This window comes from Scyliorhinus torazame, chromosome 19, assembly GCF_047496885.1.
Source record: "Scyliorhinus torazame isolate Kashiwa2021f chromosome 19, sScyTor2.1, whole genome shotgun sequence".
Classification (NCBI taxonomy): Eukaryota; Metazoa; Chordata; class Chondrichthyes; order Carcharhiniformes; family Scyliorhinidae; genus Scyliorhinus; species Scyliorhinus torazame.
In genome coordinates this window covers 54,553,075-54,562,471 of record NC_092725.1, presented here as the reverse complement: position 1 = coordinate 54,562,471, position 9,397 = coordinate 54,553,075, and positions in this window count along the sequence as shown.

The window sequence follows — 9,397 nt, the reverse complement described above, 5'->3', positions numbered from 1 at the left end:
GGGGAATATAGTCCCGAGTAAGGATTTGGCATGTAGTCCCAGGGTATCATGGGGAATGCCCGAGGACATTATGGGAAATGAAGTCCCAGGGAATCATGGGAATTGAGTCCCAGGACATGATGGTGAATGTAGGATTTTGTAGGAAGACTGATTTTCATTAAATCATAGAATCAGTAAGGTGGCCATTCAGCCCATCGAGTCTGTGCCAAATCTCTGAAGGAACACCCAACCATCTCTGTAACCCAGTGACCCCATCTAACCTGTTGGACACTATGGGGCTATTTAACATTTGGAAATTGGAAAAAAAAATGATTGGATACTTTAAATTGATTTAAAAAAGAAGGAAACAGAGTACCGAGCCAATTTGTTCCAATAATGAAAAAAGATAAAACCAAAAAATCCAGTGAACCCTGCATATCGAGCTATATACAGCATTGGGTGGATTAGCTATGTTAAATTGTCCCTAATGGGGTTATGACTGGGGGATTGGGACTTGGTAGAGTGCTCTTTCAGAGGTTTGGTGCAGTCGATAGATCAAATGGCCTCCTTCTCCACTAGGGATTCTATGAAATGCCGCCCAGCGTGATCATGTGAAATGTAGTCACATGGCATCATAGGAGATGCAGTCCTGTGTGATCATGGGTGATGCACGATCAATTGCACAAAGACTAAAGTTGGGTACAACTGTGCCTTTTTACAGTCAGATGCGTGGCCTCCTGCTGCAGCTGGGGAAATGGCAGGGCACTGGAGGTCATGCATATTTATACAGTTCTCCGTGGGCAGAGACAGCCGGCAGGAGCTACCGGCGAACCTGTAGTGCAGGTTCGTACATCTCCTATTACAGTGGTTCACCACATTCTCCCCCCTGTTAAAAATGTGTCCGGCAGGGGTGACGTGAAAATATATACAATTAGTGCAATTATGTATAGTGGTAGGGAAAGAAAAGTCCATGTTGACGGTCCGGAGTCCATCAAAGGTTCAGCCGGTCCGGTGCTTTGGTGCTTCGTTGGGAGCGGCGTAACGGTGGTGGCGAAGTCGGTGCTGGCGGTGGTGGAGGTGGCACCAATGGCGGCGGTGGCCGTGCTGATGCTGGCCAGTCATCGGGGAACTCCAGGAGCGTGCAGAAGTCCTCTTCATCCTCTTGTGCAGAAAAGGGGAGGGGGGTGGTCTGGTGGGGTCAATATTAGCGGCATGGGGGGGGGGCGCATTGGTGGGGGGTGTGTGTTGGGGTGGAACCTGACGGTGCCCGTTACCTGAGTGAGACAGTATCTTGGCGGCCGTCGGGGAACTCCACGTAGGCATATTGAGGATTGGCGTGGAGCAGGTGAACCCTGTCCACCAAGGGGTCCCCCTTGTGGAGTCGGACATGCCTACGGAGAAGGACCGGTCCTGGAGCAGCGAGCCAAGCCGGGAGCGACACCCCGGATGTGGACTTCCTGGGGAACGTAAAAACACGTTCATGGGGTGTGTTATCAGTGGCGGTGCACAATAGTGACCGGATGGAGTGCAGAGCGTCAGGGAGGTCCTCCTGCCAGCGAGAGGCTGGGAGGTTCCTGGACTGAAGGGCCTGCTGGACGGCCCTCCAAACCATCCCATTCTCCCGTTCTACTTGCCCGTTTCCCCGGGGGTTGTTGCTGGTCGTCCTGCTGGAGGCTATACCCCTGCTGAGCAGGAACTGACGCAGCTCATCGCTCATGAATGAGGATTCCCCGGGGAAACCGAACAGAGCGAAGATGGTGCTGAGGGACTTGATGATGGTGGCAGACGGCATATCGGGGCATGGGATGGCGAAGGGGAATCTGGAGTACTCATCGACCACACTGAGAATGTACATGTTACGGTTGGTGGAGGGGAGGGGCCCTTTGAAATCCACGCTGAGGCGTTCAAAGGGGTGGGAGGTCCGGCCGGTAGAAGTGCGGCTTGCACTTCACACAGACCTGGCAGTCCCTGGTGACCTTACTTCCTCAACAGAGTAGGGCAGATTGCGAGCTTTGATCAGATGGTACAATCAAGTGACCCCCGGGTGACAAAGGTTGTCGTGTCGGGCCCGGAGTTGGTCCACTTGTGCGCTGGCACATATACCTCGGGAGAGGGCGTCTGGGGGCTCGTTGAGTTTACCGGGGCGATACAAGATCTCGTAATTATAGGTGGAGAGCTCGATTCTCCACTGCAAGATTTTATCATTTTTGATCTTGCCCCGCTGTGTGTTATTGAACATGAAGGCTACCGACCGTTGGTCCGTAAGGAGAGTAAGTCTCTTACCGGCCAGGTAATGCCTCCAATGCCGCACAGCTTCAACGATAGCTTGGGCCTCCTTTTCGACGGATGAGTGCCGAATGTCAGAGGCATGAAGGGTGCGGGAAAAGAATGCCACGGGTCTGCCTGCCTGGTTTAGAGTGGCGGCAAGGGCGACGTCTGAAGCGTCGCTTTCTACTTGGAAAGGCTGTGACTCGTCCACTGCGCGCATCCCGGCCTTGGCGATGTCTGCTCTGATGCGGGCGAAAGCATGTTGTGTCTCAGCCGCAAGGGGTGGACTGAATGAGTGGGCGGGCCTTGTCCGCATAGTTTGGGACCCACTGAGCGTAGTAGGAAAAGAACCCCAGGCAGCGTTTGAGGGCCTTGGGGCAGTGGGGGAGGGGAAGTTCCATGAGGGGGCGCATGCGGTTGGGGTCGGGCCCGAGAAGTCCGTTTTGGACTATATAGCCGAGAATGGCTAGCCGGGTCGTGCTGAACACACACTTCTCTTTGTTGCAGGTCAGGTTGAGAAGAGTGGCAGTGCGGAGGAATTTATCGAGGTTGGCATCGTGGTCCTGCTGGTCATGGCCGCAGATGGTGACATTATCTAAGTATGGAAAGGTGGCCCGCAAACCGTACTGGTCGACCATTCGGTCCACCTCTCTTTGGAAGACCGAGACCCCATTTGTGACACCGAAAGGGATCCTAAGGAAGTGGTAAAGGCGACCGTCCGCCTCGAAGGCAGTGTATGGCCGGTCCGACTTCCGGATGGGGAGCTGGTGGTAGGCGGATTTCAGGTCAATTGTTGATAAGACCCGGTACTGCGCAATCTGATTGACCATATCAGATATGCGTGGGAGGGGGTACGCGTCGAGCTGCGTGTACCGATTGATGGTCTGGCTGTAGTCCACGACCATCCTGTGTTTCTCCCCTGTTTTAACCACTACCACTTGGGCTCTCCAGGGGCTGTTGCTGGCCTCGATAATACCCTCCTTAAGCAGCCGCTGGACTTCAGACCTGATGAAGGTCTTGTCCTGGGTACTATACCGGCTACTCCTAGTGGCAACGGTCTTGCAATCCGCAGTTAGATTGGCAAAAAGGGAGGGGGGATTGACCTTGAGGGTTGCGAGGCCGCAAACGGTAAGGGGGATAAGGGCCCGCCGAATTTGAGGGTGAGGCTCTGAAGGTTGCACTGGAAGTCCAGGCCCAACAGGAGTGCAGCGCAGAGATTAGGAAGGACATAGAGACGAATGTTACTGAATTCTACACCTTGGACAGTGAGGGTGACTGTTCAGAAACCTCGGATCGGGATGGAGTGGGATCCGGAGGCTAGGGAGATCCTTTGATTGGCAGGGTGGACCGCAAGGGAGCAGCGCCTTACCGTATCTGGGTGAACAAAGTTTTCGGTGCTCCCGGAGTCCAGCAGGCACGAGGTCGTGTGGCCGTTGATTTTAACCGTTGTCGACGCGGTGGCCAGGTTGTGCGGGCGAGATTGGCCCAGCGTCATTGAAGCGAGCTGCGGGTAGCCATCGGATGCTTCGGGTGGCGGGCGTGTGCGGTTCCGATGTCGGGATGTCCGGGGAACCTGTGGGGAACAAGATGGCGGCGCCCCTGGTGCGTACATTGCTGGGTCGGGCCAAGATGACGGTGCCCATGGGGCGCACGTGGCCGAAGGGGGACAAGATGGCGGCAGCCATTGGTCGCACATGGACCCGGGAGGAGAAGATGGCAGCTCCCATTGTGCGTCTGGCGTGGGGGAGGGGGCAATAGCGGGCGCGATTGCATCGGCTGCACGGGCCTGGCACACCGCCGCGAAGTAGCCCTTTTTACTACAGGCTTTACAAACTGCAGTGCGGGCCGGGCAGTGTTGGCAGGGGTGCTTCTGCTGACCGCAGAAGTAGAAGCGGGGACCCCCATGGTGCGCGAATTGGCGTGCGGCGCAGGCGTATTGGGAAGGCAGGGCCCCGGCTGAGGAGGTCGTCGGCGGGGTCCAGGAGGGGTAGGAAGGAGTAGAAGGGTGGGCAGCGCGGCGGGAGGGGTACGATTGTACGTTACGGGATGCGACCGTCATGGTGAGCGCCAAGGCTTTCGTCTCCGCCAGTTCGAGTGTGGCCCCTTCCAGTAATCGTTCTCGGATGCGGTCCGACGCAATCCCCGTGACGAAGGCATCGCGCATGAGGAGATTTGCGTGTTCGGCGGCTGTAACGGCCTGACAGTCACAGTACCGGACGAGTGGAATTAGGGCCCGCCAGAAATCTTCGATGAACTCACCAGGTAGTTGCGAGTGGGTGGCGAGTACATGCCTGACGAAGAGCATGTTCGCCTTCTGCGCGTAGTGTTCCTGAAGGAGTTCCATTGCTTTTGTGTAATTTGTGGCGTCTTGGATCAACGGGAACACGCTGGAGCTCAGTCTGGAGTACAGGACGTTTATCTTCTGAGCCTCCATTGGCTCGGGGTCCGCAGCCTTGATGTAGGCCTCAAAACATGCTAGCCAGTGAGTAAAGTCTTTCCTGGCGTCGGGCGAGTGCGAATCCAGCTGCAGGCGATCGGGCTTAATTCTGATATCCATTCTGTGGAAAATCTGACTGTAATAAGTTGATGCACGATCAATTGCACAAAGACTAAAGTTGGGTACAACTGTGGCTTTATTCCAGTCAGATGCGTGGCCTCCTGCTGCAGCTGCGAAATGGCAGGGCACTGGAGGTCATGAATATTTATACAGTTCTCCGTGGGCGGAGCCAGCCGGCAGGAGCTACCGGCGAACCTGTAGTGCAGGTCCTACCTTACATCTCCTATGACAATGGTTCACCACAATGGGCAATGTTGCTGATCTTTTTAAAAATAAATTTAGAGTACCCAATTCATTTTTCCAATTAAGGGGCAATTTAGTGTGGCCAATCCACCAATGTTTGGGTTGTGGGAGCAAAACCCATGTAAACACGGGGAGAATGTGCAAACTCCACATGGACAGTGACGCAGAACCGGGATAGAACCTGGACCTCAGCGCCGTGAGGCTGCAGTGCTACTCACTGCGCCACCGTGCTGCCCATGTTGCTGATCATGGGAGCTCTGTCCTCCACTTACTGTGATGTGGTTTCTCTGTCAGTGACCCAATACCAGCAGCCTGCAAAGCTTCTTAAATAGGGACTGTTCCTTTAAATCGAGAGGCAACCTAGAGTACATACCTCCTTCCATGCCTTGGGAATGTGCAGAGAAATGGATAGCAGGGTTGTGTGGGTGCCACACAACAATTAGGGAAATGGCATGGGTAGATGAATTGAATTTACCCAGCCCTTTTTCAATGGGCTTATTTTTGTGCTGTAAAAATCTAATGAATCAGGCCAACTGTGAACCTCAAACCCAGCACCCAAATGTCAAACCCCTCGCATTCATAGAACGCCTGTCACATGGCAGGACAAGGTTCCACAAATAGCAACGTGACACCGACCAATTAATCTGTTAAAAGTATGTTGATTGAGATATAAATATTGGCCAGGTTACTGGGAGAACTTGCTTGCTTGTCTGAATTGTGCAATAGGACCTTTACCCGAGAGGGCAGGCACAGTTGTGCTCTTACCTCAAACATGGCGCCTTCAACAGAGCAGTCCCCCCTCTTCACGACCCCAAAGGAGTGTCAGCCTCTGAAGTGAGGCTTGAACCGACAACCTTCCAAGTGAGACAGGAGTGGCACTCACTGAGCCACGACCGACACACAAAGCAGCTGGGAGGTAGTTTCACCAGATGACAGCTGGGGAAGGAATAAGGGAGAGGGTGAGTTGGCACTCAAACAGCCAGGCTCTTTAGCATTGCTTATTGTGGGACGAGTAAATGATCCTGTATCTGCCCGTTCAACTGCATGGCAAAGGTCCAGCGATCCTGTAGAAAGAAGAGCTGGAAGTTTTCTCAGGGTCCTAGCCAATGCTCCCCTAAAAACAGTTTAATGTGTTGTCCATGTGACTGCATAAATGTATGCGCATATTGGCTGCAGATTTGCCTACAAAGTGACTGTTACTATAGAGCCACCGGGTAAATGCAATTCCTTCATCACTTCCCAGAAACCGAGCCACTTTTCTCCCTCAAAGAAGCACAGAAGTAAATGGCTGGGGAAACAACTGTTACATTCCCAAGCTTCTATTAATAATGTTCTGATAACCATAGTTTGGACTGCCAGTTTTCTTTTCATTGAATCACTGCAGTGCAGAAGGAAACCATTCAGCCCATTGAGTCAGGCGAATGCATATTAGAGTGAGACCAGATGGGCTCCGTAGCCCAAATTCGCAATCGGCGATCGGGCGGAGAATGGATTCCCACAACGAAATTGGGGCCGGCGCCAGTTTGACGCTGGTCTGCCATGCTCCACCCCCTCCAAAAGGCATCACCATGATGCGTGCGACGCACCATTTCTTGAAAAAAAAAAAATAATTCAGAGTACCCAATTATTTTTTTCCCCAAATAAGGGGCAATTCAGTGTGGCCAATCCACCTACCCCGCACATCTTTGGGTTTTGGGGGTCAAACCCACGCAGACACGGGGAGAATGCGCAAACTCCACACGGACAGTGACCCAGGGCCGGGATTCAAACCCGGGTCCTCCGCGCCGCAGTCCCAGTGCTGACCACTGGGCCACATGCCGCCCCTCTGGAACGGCATTTCAACGGCGTCATCGGCCGGCCCACCAGTAATGCTCCGGCTCCGATGGGCCGAGTTCCCGACGGCACGGGACCAGTCAACACGGGCGGCGGGAGCTTCAGCTGGCGCCGGTTAATCGGTGAGGGTTTCAAGCAGATTGGTCGTGAAAGGCCACAAATGCTCCGCTGGCGTCAGTACTTAGTCGCCCAAACGGAGAAGCCAGGCCAATGTCTCATGTCTCGGTCTAATGTGAAGAATTGCAAAATAATGACCCCGCCCACAATGGGCAGGATTCAGATCGCGACATCTCACGAAGATAGATCCCGGAAGACGGATCTCCCCGGTATCTACCGGCCGCGCGCCTTTCGGGCAGTGGGTCGATCGCGCCAACGTTTTTGCTGATTGATCTTTCGTCAGGACTGGCATTTGTATTATTTACTGCCTAAGAATTTTTTTTTAAAAAGGAAAAAACCTATTTTCTTTACATAACCTTGACATCTTTAAATGACTGGAAAGTCTGGGTGGAAGAGGGCAAGAGATGGTAGCATTGTGCTGCTTTTGGTATTGAATTGTCATTGATTCCTCTGCATTCTCCAGTATTGGAATTCAAGAAGTCGATACCCTCGACAAGTAATAAAAGATAAACAGCGATCGCGACCGCTAAAAAGCCTTTCAAACCAATTGGGAAAACCTGCACTTTCATTGCATGAAGGTCTTCAGAGGTGTATTCCTGCATCTTAGTGAAATCTCAACCAAGAGGGATGTAAAGAATGTTCACATTGTCATAATGTTTCCTTTTTTTCCCTTTAGCAGAGTTCGCATGCCAGATCTGAGAGTGTGGACAGGGGCAAACCTCTAATCCAGCTGCTTGCCAGATCCAAAAACCAATTCAAATTGAACCTAATTCATCGTTCTCACTAGAGAGACAGACCAGATCCAGGCATCACGCTTATCTTCGTCAAGATGAGCGAGATTAAATGGGACGTTAGAATTGATTGTGATAATGTTTTCCTGATGCTGAGATGAAAACCTATTTCCTCCGGGTTCTGTATCATCCCAACTTAACCTCCCAGAAAGGAAAAGATGATCAGAACTGCGCACTGTACTCATAGTGCAGTCTAACCAACTGCGCACTGTACTCATGGTGCAGTCTAACCAACTGCGCACTGTACTCATGGTGCAGTCTAACCAACTGCGCACTGTACTCATAGTGCAGTCTAACCAACTGCGCACTGTACTCATGGTGCAGTCTAACCAACTGCGCACTGTACTCATGGTGCAGTCTAACCAACTGCGCACTGTACTCATGGTGCAGTCTAACCAACTGCGCACTGTACTCATGGTGCAGTCTAACTAACTGCGCACTGTACTCATGGTGCAGTCTAACCAACTGCGCACTGTACTCATGGTGCAGTCTAACCAACTGCGCACTGTACTCATGGTGCAGTCTAACCAACTGCGCACTGTACTCATGGTGCAGTCTAACCAACTGCGCACTGTACTCATGGTGCAGTCTAACTAACTGCGCACTGTACTCATGGTGCAGTCTAACCAACTGCGCACTGTACTCATAGTGCAGTCTAACCAACTGCGCACTGTACTCATGGTGCAGTCTAACCAACTGCGCACTGTACTCATGGTGCAGTCTAACCACCAAGTTTTAAAATAGATTTAGAGCACCTAATTATTTTTTTTCCCAATTAAGGGGCAATTTAGCATGGCCAATCCACCTAGCCTGCACATCTTTTAGATTGTGGGGGTGGGACCCAAGCAGGCACGGGGAGAATGTGCAAACTCCACACAGACAGTGATCCGGGGCCGGGATCGAAGCCGGGTCCTCAGCGCCGTGAGGCAGCAGTGCTAACCACTGCGCCGCCCTAACCACGATGTTTTGATACTGTTTTAACTTATCTTTCCTAATTTTCGACAACAACCATTAGAACAGAATTGTCACAGCACAGAAGGACATTCATCTCATTGTCTCTCGTGCTGGGTCTCCTAAGGAGCAAGAGAAGTGCTGCCCCCCCCCCCCCCCCCCCCCCCGGTTCTCTCCTCACATTCCCACACACACCTCCTTTTCAAAGATTTATGACACAGAAGGAGGCCACTCGTCCCATCATGACTGCACTGACTGAGAAAATGAGTCACCCAGCCTGTGCTAACTGCATTTCTATAGCACCTTTAACATAGGAAAACATTCCAAGACATCTCACAGTAGTGTTACTGGCAGAAGTGACCAATTGCTCAATTCCCAATATCTAGTGTTGCTCGTTTTAGCCTTAGTTTACTTTATTCTTATTCTGTCACCTTTGCTCACGAGTCGCCAGGTATCTTTCTGATACCGCCACATGGTTCAAGCTCAAGTAATGATTAATAATGCAACATACCGCTTAGTAAGAGTTAAAGCAACGCTCATTTATTATATACAGCAATTAATACTTGTACAATAATCCTACTTCTAGACTACTACCTACCACTAAAGGCCAATACTTAACTTTGGAAATGGCCCACCAGGTCTTTCGAATTGGTTCTGA